Here is a 21326-nt window from a genome sequence, read left to right as displayed (position 1 = left end):
GGTCTGTGTAAACGGTGGTATGTCTGCCATAAAGAAAGTGCCGAAATCTCGTAAAAGCCCATACAACACATAATGTTTCCAATTCTGTAACGGAGTAATTTCGTTCAGCAGGTGACAGAATGCGGCTTGCAAATGCGATGTTTTTAATTACTGTAGAGCCATCTTCTTCAATTTCCTGGAAAATATGTACGCCTAAAGCGGTGTTGGAACTGTCAGTGGCAATGGAAAAATTTCTGGTAAGATCTGGGTGCGATAAAAGTGGAGCATTCAACAAAGCATGTTTCAGGTTCATAAATTCAGAGTGTGCTTGCTTATCCCAAGACCAAATAGTGTTTTTACCTGTTAATTGACATAATCTGGGTGTGTCTAAAGCAGAGTGATGAATAAATTTACGAAAAAAGTTAATTAAGCCCAAAAAACTGCGTAATTGCTTCTTCGTCGTAGGAACAGTAATGTCACGTGGAGCTTGAAGTTTTTCCGGATCAGGTGCAATGCCTTCTGCTGAAATCACGTGTCCAAGAAATTTTATAGAAGTTTTGCCAAAATGCGATTTACTGAGGTTAACTGTAAGTCCTTGTGCATGGAAAGTTTGTAACAGACGTTCTAAAATCACATTGTGTTCAGACCAGTTAGCTTCTGCGATAAGAATGTCGTCTACGTACGTCGTAATTCTGTCTTTAAGTTCTGTCGGAAGTATTGTGTTCAAACCGCGAATAAAGGCTGCTGAAGAAATAGTTAAGCCGAACGGTAATTTGCAAAATTGATAACAGTCGCCAAAACAGAGAAAAGCTGTATATTTTCTGCAATTCGGATGAAGTTGAATTTGCCAAAATCCCGATTTCAAATCTAGTGTAGAATAAATAGCAGTACCATGAAATTTCTGTAAAAGTTCCTCTAAAGTCTGTGGTCGATCTGTTTCATTAATAATAATGTCATTAATGTGACGTGAATCAAGTACAAGGCGAAGTGAGCCATCTTTTTTCTTAACAATATGTAGCGGGTTTATGTATGGACTAACTGCTGGTTCAATAATTCCTTGATCAAGCATATCTTGCAGCTCTTTTTTAACTTGTTCTCTATGAATATACGGAATAGGATAATGCTTAGCTTTAAATGTATCGTGCTGTTTGACTTGAAATTCATACATAAATCCGGACATAGTACCAGGAATGTTGTCAAAAACTGGAGCTTGCTGTAAAAGAATTTTGTGTAATTGCGTTCGTTCGTCGTCTGTAGTTGCACTGCTCTCTTTAACCTTATCAGAAATCAATTGCACCACGTCGCAGTCAGCCTCGTCTGGAGTATTATAGTTGTGTACGTACGTATCCGTGAACAATGTGGGATTACAGTCTATGTTATGTGAGGCGGAAATGACCTCTGTGCGATTAATTGTTTGCTCTTCCGCAGATAGTGAGTGCTGAAATTCTATAGCAAATTGTATATTTTCATCCGTTAACATTAAATAAGAATTCTGAAAATCAATGACTGCGTCATGTTGTACCAGAAAATTCGTACCTAAAATTACGTCTGTTGTCAATAAAGGAACAATCCAAAAATTTGAGTGGAAGGTATGACCTGCAATACAAAATGATAAATGCGTCTGTAATTTAACGTCTACTCCTTTACTCGATACTGCTCCTTTCACTTTTGTTTTGCCTAAAGGTAATGTCGGATAAGTATTCTCTTTGTTACACTCGTTAAAAGTCTCCTCATTTATTACTGATATAGGTGATCCGGAATCGATTACTGCTGAGAATTTCGATGAACCAATTTTAATTTCGATAACAGGATGTGAAATAGTTTTCTGAACAAATGGTCTTTCCTGCAAAAGAGTGTCTCTGATGTCGTCAAAAGTAATTACATTTTCGTGAACTACATTTTGCGTGTCTGAAGTAGTGCTTGTATTATTGGAAGATGCGATCTGTACAGTATCTAGTCAGATTCTATCTGACGTGTTATTATTATCAGCAGGATGCTGTGGCATTTCTACTATTTGAACAGTTCTATTACTTCTTCCAGACGTATTACGCTCTGGATGATACCTACTGTCCGGTTCATTCATGAGAATAGGTTCTTGCGGATAATTTTGCTGTTGGTTAGACCGACTGTTATTATATGTACGCTGATAATTGTGCTCATCGTTTTTACGTCTGTCGTGATAGTCATTCCTATACGGTGCATTGCGATAGGAATTGAAATACTGTCTTCTTTGTACGTAGTTGTTTCCTTGCTGTCGTCCGTTACTATTTATTGGATCTGGGACTATAAGTGCACGCGGCTGAACATTAAAGCCTGGTTGACCTTGTGCATTACATTGTTGGTTATGTATGCTAACCGCTTGACTTTCATGCTGTTGAGGTGGGAAACTTCTATTGTTACCGAAATGTGGTTCCTGTTGCTGATGATTTTGACGATATTGATATTCAGAATTCTGTCTGTGATTTAAGTTCTGGTAGTTGCCGTTCCTAAAGCGTCTGTTACTTTTTCTATTGAAATTATGTCCCTGTTCATAATTACTGTAAGTTTGTTGACCTTGGTTATTATACGAAAAGTTTTTGTTTACAAAAGAATAATCAGATTGTTGTACTTCCAACAATCTCTGAATGCTGAAATATTTTCTTTTTGCTGACCCGTTAGAAGTGACACTCGTAATGACCGTGGTAATTTAGAGATGCATAATTGTATAAGTGCTGATTCACTGTACGGCTCACTTAGGTACCGGTTCTGTTGCACCATGTGCTCAAAAAAGTGCGTCACACTGGGAAAATTGGAGTTCTCATAATTTGGTAAGCTAATTAACTGATCTTTAATTCCGCGCTGTGTCGTCTTCGACCAGTACGCTGACAGAAAAGCATTCTGAAATTCCTCTACTGAATAGCATTGCCTCGCGATCGGTCTCATACGAGTTGCCGGTTCGCCTTCCAAAAAGCTGCAAATAAATTCTAGTTTATGCGTAACAGGCCAAGTCGGTGGAAAAGCAAAGCTAAACTGTTGTATCCAATCCAGTGGGTGAATCTGTGTTCGGTCGTTTTTAAACACTTTAAACTTTCTCACTGACAGAAAATGTTTGTAATCAAAATTATCGTCTCTGTGTGATGGAACAGGTTCAGGATTGTAAGAGAATCTATTGAACTGTGGTTGTTCGGAATCTATGTCCCGTACCCTCTGTAGATTACCCAAATTATACGCGTTGCGCGAGTTTGACATATGTTCGCAAAGTGGCGTCTGCTGTGCTGTGTTATTAACTGAAATGTTTTTCATCTCTGTTACTTCTTGTTGTAAACTCGACAATTTTCTACGCAACGTGTTATTAGACGAATCGATCTCATTAATTGTCTGCTGTAAATTTTGAAATTCAGGTGTTTGGTTAAATGAAATCGGTGCAGTATCGTCTGATTTATTATCATTATTACTTTCAATAGCATCAATACGACTGGCTAATTCATCATATTTTTCAGTCAGTATTTTTGCCTGATTATCGGTTTTAGAATCGGACGCATTAATCTGTTTTTGCAACTTACGTGTAGTTTCGCTCAGTTTTTTAACATCAGCTTTGATGACATCGCAATCCTTTGTTAGTTCTAATTGTTCGAATCTGTCGGTCACTGTTTGAATATTTACCGTGTGTGTATCTGTTTTTAATTTAAGATTGGAAATTTCGTCACGTAATTCTGTGTTCGACTGTTTGATGGAATTAATTTCGTCGGACACTGTAGCACTATTATTGTCTACATACGTTTTTGCCTTCGCAAACATTTTACGTTTGTCTTCTTGTCTTTGAGCAGTGATTGTTTCCATGACTTGACGTTTGACTTTATTTTGATCCTGAATAAATTTGCGGAAACGCGTATCGCTGTTTTGTATGTGCTGATTAAAGCGCTCGTTAATCTCAGTGTTCTGCTGTTCGAATTTCGCGTCTATCTTTGCGTCCACTGTGCGCGAAAGTTCTACCGTCATTGCTTTAAACTCGTCGCGTAATTGTGTAGCTTTTTCAGAGCATTGTTTAGCGACTCCGCTAATTTCGTCTCTGAGTGTTTCTGTTGCGGCTGTTTGCATTTCTCTTAATTCTTGCGCAACAGATTTAATTTCTTCGCTATTTTTTTGTGAACAAGCCTCAATTTCCACGCGCAACTGTTCCTTAGTGTCATGACACTGCGCGGCAACAGCTCTAATTTGTTCACTAAGCTGTCTGGAATTGTTGTCTAATTTTTCATTTTGTTGTCTGACCTGTTCACTAAGTTGCTTGAGATTTTCATTCTGTTGTTTGTTATCTTCCCTAAGTTGTCTAAAATTTTCATCATTATTTTCTAGTCTTTTACTATTTTGTAGCAATATTGCCATAATTTGACCCAATGTAACATTATCTACTCCATTCTCTGTACTATTTGACGGTGTATTTGCAATTGTCGCGTTTTGTGTGACCATTTGGTCATTCTTTGGTTCACAAAAGGCTTTCCCTGTCAAATGTACACTCTCATTCACTATTTCGGAATTAAAGACCTCCGGCGTACTTTGTGTACCTTGTTCATTTTCATTAACAGAATTTGTCTGTACGTTACTTGAATTTTCCAAATCGGGTGTGTTAAGCCCGGCAGCGCTCATTACAATAGAGCGTCCCGCGTCATCAATTGTCGTCAAATTAACAGACGAGACAATTGAGTTCGTTTGTTCATTATCAAGGTAAAAGTCATCACTAGTGGTTGGAATGCACTGATTGTTAGTGAACGCAGGATTGTCACCATTACACTGCGTGTCATATGTCCTATCGGTAAAGTTGTTTGAGTCTGTAATTTCATTCATAATACCTCGCGATACACTATTCACAGTCTTTCGCGGCATTTTTACAATAGTCGAAATTTTTCACAAAATAAATAAGCACAATGCAAAAGCAACACAAATACAACAGAGCAACGAATTGCCGTTGACCTGTAGAAAGAAAGTCACAAGTTAATAAAAGCGTAGCGCCAAATCCTAATTATATCTAAGCAAATAAGAGCAGATATCTGACTGTTGTTCAAAAGACTCTCAACGAAATACGATCCTGGACTGGGTGTCGCCAAGTGTAACCTCCCCACCGAAATTTTAAAAGACAGAAATAATAAATGAATGGGAGCCAAACGTAACCTCCCTAGCAATTAAATTTAATGACAATAAAAATGAGAATCGCAATCTGACTCAAATATAAGTTCTACACAAAAAAATTAAAGTCCATTCAGTGATAAGAATATCTCAGTGATAATGATAACTCAATTAAACCGAAATATCGGTCTTTGGCCCTGTGCAAAAATCAGAATTAATTTCTTACCTCATTGAAACTGCTTGCCAAATTTCTGCTCTTATTCTTGCGCACGGCTTGGAGGAACTGCATTGCAAATAATAATATTCTTTTTTTTTGTAATTTAACTGAAACTTTTCTTTAAGGGAAGTGGAACGAAATCGTTAGTTCAATTAAATAAATTTTTTTTGTAAAATTGCTTTTGAAATCAAAATTATTATTGGGGCACTTGTTGTAAATTAATTACAATAAATAAACTTTACATTATCTGATGATTACCTTAATTAATAATATACCTCATTCAGCCTCTTGACCAGAATGCCATGTCGACGCTCGCCGACTCCTCACACACACAACTCCACTCGACTGCTATTACCGACATACTGGACTGCTCACAGACTGCCCACTGACAGACTGCTCGCAACTGTACTGCACGACTACTACTAGCGTACTGTTCGCAACACTCGCGCGGTCAAGCGCAGACTAACCACGATAATAGGCTCTCTGGTCAAAGATTTTAACGTGCCTCACCATCGCTGCTACGTTACATACGTGTTTCAACATATACCATAATTATCCACCATGCAACACTCGTCTGGTATGAGACGTTCCGGGGGGGGGGGGGGGGGGGGGGGGGGACGTCCACTGGGGGCCGAACCGCACAGTAACCCTGGTTTCGGTGTGGAGCGGCGGTGGTGAGGGTGCACTGCTGTGGCCTGTTGTGAACCACTGAGGGCTACGGCGGGACGAAGCCTCTCCGTCGTTTCTAGGTCGCCGGTTTCAATACACAATACACTGGGGGGGGGACGTCCACTGGGGGCCGAACCGCACAGTAACCCTGGTTTCGGTGTGGAGCGGCGGTGGTGAGGGTGCACTGCTGTGGCCTGTTGTGAACCACTGAGGGCTACGGCGGGACGAAGCCTCTCCGTCGTTTCTAGGTCGCCGGTTTCAATACACAATACAATACAATACTCTCACAAACAAATTTAATTCATGCAGTGACTTTGTGTCGTGTCCTATGTGTAAATTTCACGAAATTCTACTTGACTCCCTGACCAATTATTATTTATCCAGTTTTTCTTTATTTCTGAAACCATTGTAACATCTACATCTACATTTATACTCCGCAAGCCACCCAACGGTGTGTGGCGGAGGGCACTTTACGTGCCACTGTCATTACCTCCCTTTCCTGTTCCAGTCGCGTATGGTTCGCGGGAAGAACGACTGCCGGAAAGCCTCCGTGCGCGCTCGAATCTCTCTAATTTTACATTCGTGATCTACTCGGGAGGTATAATATAAGTAGGGGGAAGCAATATATTCGATACCTCATCCAGAAACGCACCCTCTCGAAACCTGGACAGCAAGCTACACCGCGATGCAGAGCGCCCCTCTTGCAGAGTCTGCCACTTGAGTTTGCTAAACATCTCCGTAACGCTTACCAAATAACCCTGTGACGAAACGCACCGCTCTTCTTTGGATCTTCTCTATCTCCTCCGTCAACCCGATCTGATACGCATCCCACACTGATGAGCAATACTCAAGTATAGGTTGAACGAGTGTTTTGTAAGCCACCTCCTTTGTTGATGGACTACATTTTCTAAGGACTCTCCCAATGAATCTCAACCCGGTACCCGCCTTACCAACAATTAATTTTATATGATCATTCCACTTCAAATCGTTCCGCACGCATACTCCCAGATATTTTACAGAAGTGACTGCTACAAGTGTTTGTTCCCCTATCATATAATCATACAATAAAGGATCCTTCTTTCTACGTATTCGCAATACATTACATTTGTCTATGTTAAGGGTCAGTTGCCATTCCCTGCACCAAGTGTCTATCCGCTGCAGATCTTCCTGCATTTCGCAACAGTTTTCTAATGCTCCAACTTCTCTGTATACTGCAGCATCATCCGCGAAAAGCCGCATGGAACTTCCTACACTAGGTTCAGAAAAGATTCGCTATTTCTTACGTCACACCCGAAGAAAATAAGAATGCTAATGAAAAATATTCGACATGGTACGTGCATTATCAAACAAATTTCTTCTGCACTGACATTATTATTTCCTTATTATTTAATTAGCATTAAATCTCTGTTAACAACGTAAGACATTGTCGAACAAATATGTTATGTGCTGTCACTATTATTTCCTTTTTATGTGATTAGCATTAAAACACCGTTAACAAGAGGACTCATTCCCTGGCCTCACTCTGCTTCACCAGCTCAGGAGGCGCCCCGTCGGCTGTGGCGTTAACTAACTGCTTGTCCCTCGTGTTAACTTGTTGCGTGTGGCGGCGAGCCCACAGGTGGGCGATTTGAAATACTGCCGAACAACGACAAATGACATCACTGAACCCCAGGTCGTGGTCGTCCGCAACTGGGGCAACAGCTCTGCTACCACCTCCGCAACATAACTACCCGGAAGAAAAGGTGGCAGCTATGAACATCTGGCTTGTTTCTAGGGATTTACGTCTCTGGGCTAGAGGTTCTCAGATCGTGGGGCTCTTAAGGGGCGGAGCAAGGGCAGGGTTCATTTAAATTTGAATACTTCTTCGTCCATTCTCTTTATTCTTCCCTCATTTTTCAGGCTATTGCCTGTACTTTCCACTTGTTATAAGTCTTTAGGGCACATAGCTTTTCTGCTCTCCCCATTTCTTTCTTGGTCTTCCTCAAGATTTTTCCATAATAGTCGATAGTTTTTATTATTTTGAGTATTTTTCTTCATTCTTGTGAGTTGGTCTCTTATTTGTATGCTCCCTAACCTATTCGTTAACCTTAGCAACTCTGAAATCTTGTCTCACTGCTGTGTTTCTAATTCCGTCTGGAAGTCTGTAGCTAGCAGCTCTTCTTATAAGCCTCGACCCTGCGTATTTGCCCAGCTATTAACATGCCTCGCTGTCACACACAGCGGATGATATCACCAACGTTTTATAAAAAATAAATAAATAAATTTTACTATTTCTTTCCTCGCATATATATTCAGTAGTCTGTACATTTCCTAATAAATTTAACTCATTTACTTTATCTGCTATCTGATCGTTTATTACAATTTTGCGTGTGTTCGAGTTGCCACTTCTAAATGCCGTAATCATGCTTTCAAAATATGTATTTTTTTGCGAAACTCACTTTCTTTGCACTGAATAGACGTTAATTCCTGCGACATCCATCCTTTTTGCTCAAATGTGTTGTGGGGTAAGAAACAATTACCCCGAAATGTATCATTACCTTTAACTTTCGACACTGAAAATTTTATGAATTCAGCAAATTTGTTTCTCAATTGTGGTCCTTAAACGGTGCGTGAAGTTCGTCAGTGGTCGAAATCACATAGTAAGTAGGCCGTTGCCTATCACTTCTCAGTGAGTGACATCGTGGGTAGGCTACAACCATGTCTCGCTCCCCTCTCAAGCACTCCTTTCCTTTCATGTCACTCATCTTATGAATGCGGTCTGGTTTCTGCACAAGTTGCAGATAATCTTTCGTTCACTATATTTTATTCCTTATATCTCCAGAATTTCAAAGGAAGTGTTCCAATCAACATTGTCAAAAACTTTCTGTAAATCTAAGAATGACACAAACGTAGATTTGGCTTTCTTCAGTCAGTCTCCCAGAACTCCTCGTAGGATCGGTACTACCTCGTGGGTTCCCATATTTCTCCGGAACCCAAACTGGGATTCCCCAAAGTCGGCATCAACAAAGTTTTACTATTATTCTGTAAATAATTCGTGTCAGTATTTTGTAATGATGATGAAATACGTCCTGGTTCAGTAATATTCACTTCTTTCAGCATCTGACTTCTAAGTAATTTGAATTATTACATTGTACTTGAAGCCTGAGATTATTTCACTTTTCTCATATGTCATGCAAACCAGTTGGAACAGCTTTGTCATGGCTGGTTCTCCCAAGAATATCAATGTTTTATGAGAGAACGTCGTTGTTTCTCTGTCCCTCGCAGTAACACGTCTCCCATCTCGTCTTCATATACTTACTTTTCTCTTTTTGTAATATTGTCTTCAGGTTTGTTTCCTTTGTAGAACTCTTCTGCATGATCCTTCCACCTTTCAGGCTTCTCGTCTTTGCACTATTGTCGACATTTTCATAATGATAGATTTATATAAAAATATATATATAATATATATGTAATATATATATATCATGTATGTATATATAACATAAATATTTATATAAAATTTATCCTTTATTTTATTATATCTGGGTATTTATTTTTACGATAAATAGTTGGGTTCAATATTTTATCTTCAGATACTGACAGTATTCCGGATGCAAGGAGTGCAGCATAGTTGTAAAATTTTACGTGTGACATAGCAATGTATAGTTCTGTACGGATAAGACAGGATAGTCTATACAGGGTGTTACAAAAAGGTACGGCCAGACTTTCAGGAAACATTCCTCACACACAAAGAAAGAAAATATGTTATGTGGACATGTGTCCGGAAACGCTTACTTTCCATGTTAGATCTCATTTTATTACTTCTCTTCAAATCACATTAATCATGGAATGGAAACACGCAGCAACAGAACGTACCAGCGTGACTTCAAACACTTTGTTACAGGAATTGTTCAAAATGTCCTCCGTTAGCGAGGATACATGCATCCACCCTCCGTCGCATGGAATCCCCGATGCGCTGATGCAGCCCTGGAGAATGGCATATTGTATCACAGCCGTCCACTATACGAGCACGAAGAGTCTCTACATTTGGTACCGGGGTTGCGTAGACAAGAGCTTTCAAATGCCCCCATAAATGAAAGTCAACAGGGTTGAGGTCAGGAGAGCGTGGAAGCCATGGAATTGGTCCGCCTCTACCAATCCATCGGTCACCGAATCTGTTGTTGAGAAGCGTACGAACACTTCGACTGAAATGTGCAGGAGCTCCATCGTGCATGAACCACATGTTGTGTCGTACTCGTAAAGGCACATGTTCTAGCAGCGCAGGTAGAGTATCCCGTATGAAATCATGATAACGTGCTCCATTGAGCGTAGGTGGAAGAAACTAAAATGAGCTCTAACATGGAAATTAAGCGCTTCCGGACACATGTCCACATAACATCTTTTCTTTATTTGTGTGTGAGGAACGTTTCCTGAAAGTTTGGCCGTACCTTTTTGTAACACCCTGTATAGATCTGAAGGCGGTCAAATGATTAACTCAGGCAGGGATATGAAAGAGAAATTTTAAATTTCCTGCTTTCGTTAGACTGGCATGCTATGTGAGCTGTTGATATTCGTAGTTACTTCTGTAGGATGAGCTATATTTCCCATAATCATGCATGCTTCTAAAGTCTTGCATTTCTCGTCCAGCCATCCCTGATTTGCCGTTTCGCACTTTCTGTCAATCTCATTTGTTAGACCTTTGTATCCCATTTTGCCTACTTCATTTTTTGTGATTTCAAGATTTCTCCATTCATCACTTAAACTGAGTATCTCATGTTTTATCGTAGGACTTCTACTAGGCACTCTCTGTGCCTATTTGATCCTCTGCTCAGTTCACAATTATGTCTTTCAGAGCCACCTGTTTGTCTTCTACTGTACACCTTTTCCCTATATCAGTCAAATGTTACCAAGTGCTTCTTTTGAAACCTAATAACCTCTGGTTCTTTCAGCTAGTTCCTAAATTTCCTGCCTTTCTGCATTATTTTTCAGTTTTAATATGCGATCAAAACCAGTAAGTTATTGTCAGAATTTACATCTATCCCAGGCAATATTTTGCAGTTTACAATTAAGTTTCCAAATCTCTGTCTTCGCAAAATATGATCTGTCTGAAACCTCTTGGTGCCTCCATATCTCTTCCACGTATTTACAACCATCTTTTAAGATTCTTGAACTAAGTGTTTGCGATGATTAAATTGTTTTCTGTCTAAATGTTTCCAGGCGGCTACCTCTTTCATTCCATTTGTCCTCTCCGTGATAATAGCCGTCTGTACGTAGCTGTTGCAATATTCTAGACAGCTCTTCCATTAGAACATCCATCTTAATGTCAGTTAATTCCACAGGATTTTTATATTTCCTCGAAATAGTTTCCAGTGTTTCCTTGTCATTTTTTCCCATATCCTTCTTGCTGTCACATTCTCTTTCCCGTGTAGGAGAAAAGGCAACATCGCTTGACGCCATGTCTCGCAGTGACGAAATTGGAAAATTTACTATGTAGATAATAGTTGAATGAGACACACATATCCTTTAACATTACAGACCATCCTCTTTCTAATAATTCTTGAGTCTATTTGATGACAGATTTTAACTACTACAGTGCTATCGCAAAAGGGTTCTGTAATAGGTATAAGCACATTTCCATTCTTCTCGCTAAGTAGTGTACCATTTTCGAAGTAATTTATATTGCCAATGTCAGTAGCCAGAGTATCCAGGTTCTGCCGCATTAACGGCAAACCGAAGCTTTCGTCTGTTGGTCTTGTCTTCCTACCTTGTAGCCGAGGGATGTTTAACACTTTGGAGAACCCATGTTGACACTTTCAACTACCACGGAAGACTGACCACTTGCGGCTCTCAGGCCTCCTTCTATATTCTAAAAATCCAAGATAGCGGCACTTTCAGTCATGCATTCTACTTAACTCCTAGCCCAATTGTGATATTTTGTGTGCAAGGTGACGGTGCCAGGGAGGGACACTGCTCCTCGCACGTACCATCCTTAGGTACTGGACAGAGCTGGCACATTAGCAGAATGTGGTAAAGCCCTAACAGTAGAGACCAGGAGACGACTTCGGGAGGGATGCTCAACACAGTAGACAGACAGAATAGTGTAGCGCTGTACTGACAATGATAGTGGGATTATGCGGTGTGGGATAGGTTGTTACTGATAATGGGGTTACGCGGTGTGGGGTAGAGTGGTACTAATAGCTGGGTTATGCGTTGTGGGATAGGTTGTTACTGATAGCGGGATTACGCGGTGTGGGATAGCGCAGCATTCGCGAGAGGTAGTCTCCTCACATGCAGAGGGGCACACTGAAAATCTGCGTAATATTTTTTTTTAAACACGACATGCAATCATGAATTTTAGTCAGCATCAACTTTTAATTAATGCTACTGGATCAAAGCACCATTTACAATTAATTATATATTTTTCTACGGTTGTAAACATAAACGATCAAATACTGTCCAAATGTTGGGTAGTATGATTGTGTCTTCGGTAACTCAAACCATTTTTATAAGCAGAAAAGGACCGTTTTACATCAACTGAGGTAACTAGGCAGTATTTGAATTTGAGTGCTATGTTGGCACAAAGTTCACCCGTCCCATTAATAAAACTATCAATTTGGCACAAGGGTTCAAAACATGGCTATTGTTTAAAATGTTTTCAAACTTTTCTTTACGTTTTATTGGGAATACCTCCGGCAATGAGGAGTTCACTAGAATAATTTTATTCATTAACTAAATAGATTCACTCAACGACAAACCTTAAGTTATCAGCTTTTTAACACTTGTAGGTATGTAGGAAAAATGAGTGCTAATCACAGAAATGTCTTTTTTAATACCGGAATCATTAAAAGCGTCCTGGCACTGGCAAACTTCCAAAGCCTCTGCACTATCGAAATCATTTACTACTCCTCTAATGGCCTCAAAATGTTCATTGTAAAACAACGCAGCTTCGACCCACGCAAACCAACGAATTATCAATGGTTCGGGAGGTAAAGGCAAATTTGGTAGTTTTTCTTTGTAGGTCTTGATGCGAGCAGGCACCTTTAGAAACACTTTCTTCATGGATGAAATCATTTTATTTACATTCACAAAGGTGGAACGTACTTCTTCAGCAAGGCGATGTACTCCATGAGCAAAGCACGTCACATGAATCAAATTGGAATAAAATACTCGGAGGGCTTTTCCTGCTTTGATCATATGGGGACCAGCATCTGAAATAAACACAAACACCCCTTCATGTTTTTCTAATACCCTCATTCGCAAATCAGGAGATTGTAGAATGATGTCTTTTTTTAAGTTCTTTGCAGACCGCTAAATAGGAAGAAGAATGCTTCTCTTCTAAAGCACCAACAATGTAATTTGCAGTATAACGGCCACAAGTTTCTGTAGTTTCGTCAACTGAAATCCAGATAATACTGTCCTTGAGTTTGTAACCTTCTCGTATAAATACAAAAATATATAAAAAGTAATGATGTGTAAGCTTCCCGGACAGAAAATAAAAAAATAAAAATAATTAAATTTGGATAATTAAATTCTGACGTATGAAAAGTGGTAAATCTTAATTCATAAAAAACTGATAAATTTTAACGCAGCAGCTCTACGCCATGGACTTGTGAAATCAATCTGAATCCATCTGTGAGAAATAAACTGAAAAATTCTTACCTCGTGATGGTGTCGCCACATAACGCTGTCTATATATCTGCTCGTAAATGGCACAGCTTAGTGCAATGCAGGCCTATTTACTAATACTGGATAACATTTGTCTGAGATCTGAATTACTACAAAAACTGACTTTACTTAGTGACACAGCTGCACAGCTGGTCGTCTGACTACTAAAGAGCACATGACTATGATCTGACAAAAATTCTGGAATATTTTAATTTAGATAAATGACTTGATCGGGACTGGCAGTGACTTAAGGGGAAATTATACTTTTATAGTTGAATGGTAAAAATAATTATATTCTGAAATTTTTTACATTATTGATAAAGATGTACAATCTATTACACGGGAAAATTGAATATATTACAAATGTGGGTCAACTAGTGCTGACGAATCACAAAATAAAAGATTGAAACAAATTCATATTAACATCTCAGACAAGTGACTTAACTACACGCATGCCGATAAAAATAATAAAATTTATCTTACAACAGATGGTTGGCTTAATTACACTGTTGATTTTTCATTATATTAACAATTATTCATTTGTTCATCATCATCTCAGTCCATGGTATCATTTAGCTCTGCGGCTGATCACAGTTGTTATTCAGTTCCATACAATAAAATTTTACTATTTGTTCTGCACTGTGACTTTAACAACTACTAAATGTAAGCTGCGCTGTACCAGCGACAGACTACAACTACACTGTAGCAACGAGCGACTGCAACTGCGGCAGAGACTACTCTGACTTGCGACCCTATTGCAGCTCTCTTTTGACAGGAGCAGAGATATTTTATGTCTTAGGCAGCGCCTGTGAATTGTCCTTCTAGCAAGTGAGCAATACATCGAGATTACATTTGCTCCAGCAGGGTGGTGAACCCATTACAAGTTTATTGCGTACTTCTTCCAGAACATTTACGTAAATACGTCGGTATGTTAATTTTTAGGCAATGTTGATTCATATGGTATATTTTGATTTAAGCAATATTTGCGCAGGAAGCCTTTGAGGATAGGGTTTGTAAGTTTGTGAAGAGGAATATTGCTTGCAATGAATGCTTCACATAGATCCATATTTTTTGGTTACTTTTGGAAAAATCCCTGCTACTGCAAGTTGCTGTTGTCAGAAGTTGTCGTCGTCCTTCCTTCTGCATTCCTGCGATATTAAGGCTTGTCTTGACATAGCTGTAACTGCTGCCACTCTGAAGTTTTCTAGGATCGGTTTTTGCAGTAGTTGTGTTATTATGATGATTTTTTCCCAATCCCCAGTATATGTGTTGCATTATGACTCACTGATTACGAGTGCTGGTTTTTTTACGAAAATTTCGATGCGTAATTAGAACAGTGATGCATTTTCCATCAGTTATGTTAGCGTGTATTGGCTTAGATTGCCTGGGCTGCAGGTGATTGTCGAGCAAGCGTCTGCATCGAACTCTGACATCAAACAGTGCTGGATACAGTCCTCAGCTGTATGCTTTTTAAAGGCACATTTGCAGGATGGGCGTATATATGTAGCAAAAATGTAGATATAAGTTCAGAATACAAATCATTACATAAGATATTAATTAGTACAAGCCGCTGTATCGATTGTGGCATGCAACCGCTGAAACATTAGAATAATTATGCAGTTCAGTTGTCTTGCCGAGAAGACGGCACCTTTTTTGTTTCGGAAGCCATCCTGAGCAGACGCATTTCTGCCATCGTTGCAGATAATTATTTGGCACACCGCCATCATTCTAGGATACGTAATCTCACTAGGCGTACTCATAGTTACACACAGCAACAGAATTAGTGTAAGTGTCTATATGGTTAATTTAATATAATATTTTATGAATACACTGATATTATTTAATCTTGTGTTTCATCTATGTTGTAAGCTATTGTTCCAATTAAATGGCATCTTGGCAAGGCTAAAGTTTCCGTGTTACAAATTATATCAAAGGTCCAGTACGAACCAAAGCTTTGGAACAATCCAAACTATGAAGTCCGAAATTTTCAGAAAAATCACTGTCGATTTACAATGAAAGGTCCTTACGCAAAAAGCCATTGTCAAGCGTGCAAAGTTTGTATAAACTGATTACATACTATTATCATTAATTATTATTATTTGCTTATTCTTCGATATACTCAAACCAGACAGGAAAAGCCACAATAAATCAAAGCTTACAGGAAATACACTTATTAAACTCCACTCTGTCCAACAGCGGCGTCTCCTCAGTTGAATGTTTCCCACCAAAAAAATAAAATAAAGATGGTACCTTAAACCACAGCCTTTTTCCTGCCGGCTTGTGGGTGAAGCGTAGAGTTTGAGTGCGTCTGCCACCAGTCTCGAGTGCTATTGTGAAATTTTTTTCCAGCAGGATAGCACCAGTTTTATGGCGTCGTCGATTTTTGAACTGTATTGCGATTTTAGGCCGTCCTTGTGTAGCGCTATGCATATAGTCGTGTAATTAGGGCCGATCTTTATGATTAATTACGTAATTAGGACCGATCTTTACTTAAGTTTCCCAACCAAAATAAATAAAAGTACACGATCCTAGTCTTCCTCTCCTGCATCTGGGCAGTTTCCCTGTGTTGGGGGTTCAGTTGGGCTTTCTGTCCAAAAGGACCAGGATTCATGGAAATGACAGCGCAATTTTTAATTTCCCGCCTGTTCCCAGGTGGGGTGGGACAACAGCACAGCCCTGGGACAGAGAAATTCCCGCCAAAATTCGAAATTCCCACCAATAGGATAGATGGGGGAGGGTGAGAGGCGGGTAGGGGGAGGGTTCAGATTCCCACGTACAGGCTGAAGAAAACACATGGCATCATCTTGGTGCGGGTGGGGGGATGGTGGTGGACGTGGTTGGCGATCAACTTAACTAACTTGGATATCAAGTTAATATCAATTTTATATCAAAAGTGTGCTCATGCCGCCGTTACTCTACTAGTAATGATTTGTTTTGAACATTGCTTCAATGTCGATGATGTCCATTTTGTGAAGTGTAATACATGCATTACACAGAAGTTTGATCTCTGGACCTCCCTGCGCCCTCCCTGTCGGCCTCCTAATGCACATGGTGAGGCATCAGCAGCTATTGTGTTAGCTATCATAACTGTTAACACTACACTTTCAGATGAACCTTACTAAAGATTGGACGTGCGACCTTATGCTCAAGGAGTTCCTTGTGAGAGGGAAAACTTTATGGCTAGGAACTGTGGCCCTAGTCGGTTCTCGGCCACTAAAGCCTATACGCCGCTACACCTTAATAGACGGGCGTATTGCTCGTGCGCCAGGAGGTATAAATGAAAAGAGCTTGCCCCCGTTTGCGGGCGCAACAAATATTAATAGGTCTTTACGATCTCAGATTAATTTTCGATCCAATATCAGGCCGTGGAAAGGCAGTAGCTAAGTCCGTACCTGCAGTGGGTCGCTGGATTGTATGGATACTGGCGAAAGATCGTAGGAATCGCAACACTAATAACAAAAAGATGTAGAAAAGTCGAATCAGAAATGTATTCAGAAACTGTAACTGAACGGAGTTATATTTAACCGAGAGTAGTCTTCACGCACGTTTGAACAGCCACAAAAATAACATACAGAACGAGCACTGGTCTAGAACTACCGAAGTTTAATTGAGAATACGTCAGAGAGAGAATGCTGGCCGTGATAATTAGGTTTGGGCAACAAAAGGGAACGGGCAGACTTAAGATGAATCTTACGCATGGCTGGTGTTGCTACTCGCCGATTGTATCGTGAACTACTCGCGATCGCCATAAGCCCGAAACGGTTATCGAATCCGAGCGACGTTACTAAATTCTGCCCAAAGCAACGAACAGTGAAACTTAAATGCAGCACAGCAGTGAGTGCCTACACCAAAAGGCGCGGGCTAGACGGCAGCTGTTGCTCTTTCCAAGATCTTGCTGAATGGGGCGGGTGCTGCAGCGGTTGGCGTTTCACATTAGTACGAGTATATTTACGCCTTCAAAAATCCCGCTCGGTTAGCCGAGCGGTCTAACTCACGGCTTTCCGGAGCGGGAAGGAGCGCCTGGTCCCTGGCACGAATCCGCCCGGCGGACGTGTGTTGACGTCCGGTAAGCCGGCCAGTCTGTGGATGGTTTTTAGGCGGTTCTCCATCTTCCTCGGCGAATGCGGGCTGGTTCCCCTTATTCCGCCTCAGCTACACTATGTCGGCGATTGCTGCGCAAACAAGTTCTCCTCGTACGTGTACACCACCATTACTCTACCACGCAAACGTAGGGGATACACTAGTCTGGTGTGAGAGGTTCCCTGGGGGTCCACCGGGGGCCGAACCGCACAATAACCCTGGGTTCGTTATGGGGCGGCGGAGGGGTGAAGTGGACTGTGGCAGTCGTCGTGGGGTTGTGGACCACTGCGGCTGTAGCGGGGACGCAGCCTCTCCGTCGTTTCTAGGTCCCCGGTTAACATACAACATAAGCCTTCAAAAACATAAGGGTGATGCCAAAATGATGGGCACGCCAACGTTTAGCTCTCGGCCGCTGGCCCATATCACTGGCGTTCCCAGCCGCGCGGTCTTAGGCGACTTGCCACGGTTCGCGCGACTGCGCCCATCGGAGGTTCGAGTCCTCCCTCGGGCATGTGTGTGTGTGTGTGTGTGTGTGTGTGTGTGTGTGTGTGTGTGTTGTCCTTAGCGTAAGTTAGTTTAAGTTAGATAAAGTAGTATGTAAGCATAGGGAGCGATGAGCTCAATAGTTTGGTCCCATAGGAACTCACCACAAATTTCCAGCTTTCCTTGCTCCAGAGCTTGTTTTCCTGCTCTGTCGCCACTACAACTGTCGTAACGGTGGGCTTTTCTGTATTCGTGCGCGTCTCGCGAACAAGAAGACGCTCCAGTCAAAATTGGTTCTTCTTCAGGGAGTAGCCTTCTTTAAACACATGAAAAATTGGTGATTTTCGTGATTTTTCCACTAAAATAAAAAGTAATTCAAATCTGATGATACGGTTTTATTCCTTACATTTCTGTCTTTAAGAAATAATTTTTGTGCCCATATCGGACTCTCCCTTGTGACCGTTGTAACAGGTGGAAGGATCCTTTGCAGCCGGAACATTGGTCACGAGCACGAATTCTCAAATCCCTCCTACTGGACTCGTAACAAAATAATTTTGTATAAGACGTTTTCATTACATATTCCCGTGCGGTTAAAGGCGCAGCAGTCTGGAACCGCAAGACCGCAACGGTCCCAGGTTCGAATCCTGCCTCGGGCATGGCTGTTTGTGATGTCCTTAGGTTAGTTAGGTTTAACTAGTTCTAAGTTCTAGGGGACTAATGACCTCAGCAGTTGAGTCCCATAGTGCTCAGAGCCATTTGAACCATTAGATATTCTGTCAGTATACTCGTACATAGGGTAACTGGAAAATACTAAGTTGTAACAAAATATGACGTACTGAAGCAAATGTCATTTTCTTCGCCCACAAAATCGGTGCAAGAGCGTGCACTGGAAACAGACTTTAGAAGATATCGCAAAACGGCTATGTACGCTGATTGAGAATTCAATTTAGAATACGGCAACGAATTCTGATCAAAACTGTATGTACCGTTCTTAAGTTCTGTTTTCCGTCAATTCAAAAACTACGGTTTTGAGAAAAACGCGTTTAAAATTTTGGGTTAAATTTTTTCCAAGTCAGACACACCTCTAATGAGCGATCCCTGGACCATACGGAAATTCTTCCACATCCAAAGGAGGTCCTCCTGCATCTTCTTCGTGGTTTACCTGTGGCCCTCTTTGGCAGCTTCTGTCATCCGCTGCTCTGCTCGCTGGATACGCTTTTCCTCTGTTCTGCACAGAAGAGCGATCTCACATTCCATCACTATCATTATGTCCATAATGCCAGTTTGGCCGTCGTTGAAATTACATGATGCCGCATCGGCCGCGATGTCGACTACTTTTTCCCCGCTGTGAAAGGCTTTCGGAGACACTTTTTCACAAATCGCCTTATAGCTCGGTAACGGAGTTTCTGGCGAATCTGGGACGAACTCTACAATAAAGCGGACATCCCACAACAGAACATTTTAAGCACAAATAGTTATTCCTCTCAGAATGATAGCAGCCGAAATCTGTTTCCAGATTTTCGTTCCTGTATTTGTAGGAAGTTATAAGGTTTCCTTCCTCTCTGTAATTCGCGATTGGATTTTTAGGTATTTCGATATAAAATATATATTCAAATTGTGGATACATCAGTGGTTTGTTTCTCATTAATAGGTTCGGAATATGCAATCTGATTAAATATTCATTGATTATTTCTAGCCTACTCCTTTGTTTTCCACCTTGGGCGGCCGCCCACACGTTCGTCACGGCTCTTGGCTTTCTTGGTAGGATTTATAACACGAAGCGTTACACCTATGCGATGCATTTGTCTCCTACAGTGCTGGTAGAAACACGTTCCTGCCCCGGCACCCAGCAGAAAGAAACCTCCTTCCCCTGCCGTTGCAGGTGGAGTAGGGCATCATGGATGTTCTGGACGACCGTATCCATGTATTCGTGAAACATTTGGAGTTGTGAAACAGTTATACAAAGAAATACGCATAATGTAGAAGTACAGTATCCAAATTAAGAAACATGATCCCGGACTGTTTCTTTACGCTGGGTACAGCTGCTTCGCATTTCTACAACGCGATTCTTTAAACGTCTCTGTGGCAACGCGTCTTCATACCCGTAGCTCTATAGGCAACTATGATTTTCGCTTATACCCGTTTGCGCTTGGCAATTGAAAGCTGTCAAAAACCGTGCCTGTTGTCAGGGATTTCCATACGGTAAGTCAACTGTTAAAGTTTATATTAGCTTTTGTAATCACTATTGTCTTGCTTAAATTTAAAATGGACTGTCTTAAACGACGCTGTATCACAGACTATGCTAAGCGTATGCTGAATAGTAAACATAGAATCACTGATAGCAGCCATAAGCGGATTATGCGTTTTTGCATTATTGATGAGGTCAGGGCCTTGTATACTGAGAAAGATTTGATTAATAGGAAGCTATATTTGGCACAACAGGCTTTGGCCACGCATGTTACTAGTACTCAACTCGATATGACCTAAGAGCACGTGGTTTATCATACATCTCTGTTGAGACTGAAGTTAACTTCCATACAAGGAAGGAAACTGGAAGGGCTATGCCAAGAATATGGGCTAGATAGGAAGCCGGAACCCCCAAAAAGTCAGCTTCATTTTGCATCTAGATTGTGTAACCTAACGAATATTAACAAAGGGTAATGGAATGTAGTCTAATTAAGTCGGGTGATGCTGAGGGAATTAGATTAGGAAATGAGGCACTTAAAGTAGTAAAGGAGTTTTGCTATTTGGGGAGCAAAATAACTGATGATGGTCGAAGTAGAGAGGATATAAAATGTAGACTGGCAATGGCAAGGAAAGCGTTTCTGAAGAAGAGAAATTTGTTAACATCCAGTATTGATTTAAGTGTCAGGAAGTCATTTCTGAAAGTATTCGTATGGAGTGTAGCCATGTATGGAAGTGAAACATGGACGATAAATAGTTTGGACAAGAAGAGAATAGAAGCTTTCGAAATGTGGTGCTACAGAAGAATGCTGAAGATTAGATGGGTAGATCACATAACTAATGAGGAAGTATTGAATAGGATTGGGGAGAAGAGAAGTTTGTGGCACAACTTGACCAGAAGAAGGGATCGGTTGGTAGGACATGTTCTGAGGCATCAAGGGATCACCAATTTAGTATTGGAGGGCGGCGT

The sequence above is a fragment of the Schistocerca americana genome, chromosome 2 (genome assembly GCF_021461395.2).
Source record: "Schistocerca americana isolate TAMUIC-IGC-003095 chromosome 2, iqSchAmer2.1, whole genome shotgun sequence".
NCBI classification, from domain to species: Eukaryota; Metazoa; Arthropoda; class Insecta; order Orthoptera; family Acrididae; genus Schistocerca; species Schistocerca americana.
This window is presented reverse-complemented; position numbering follows the sequence as displayed.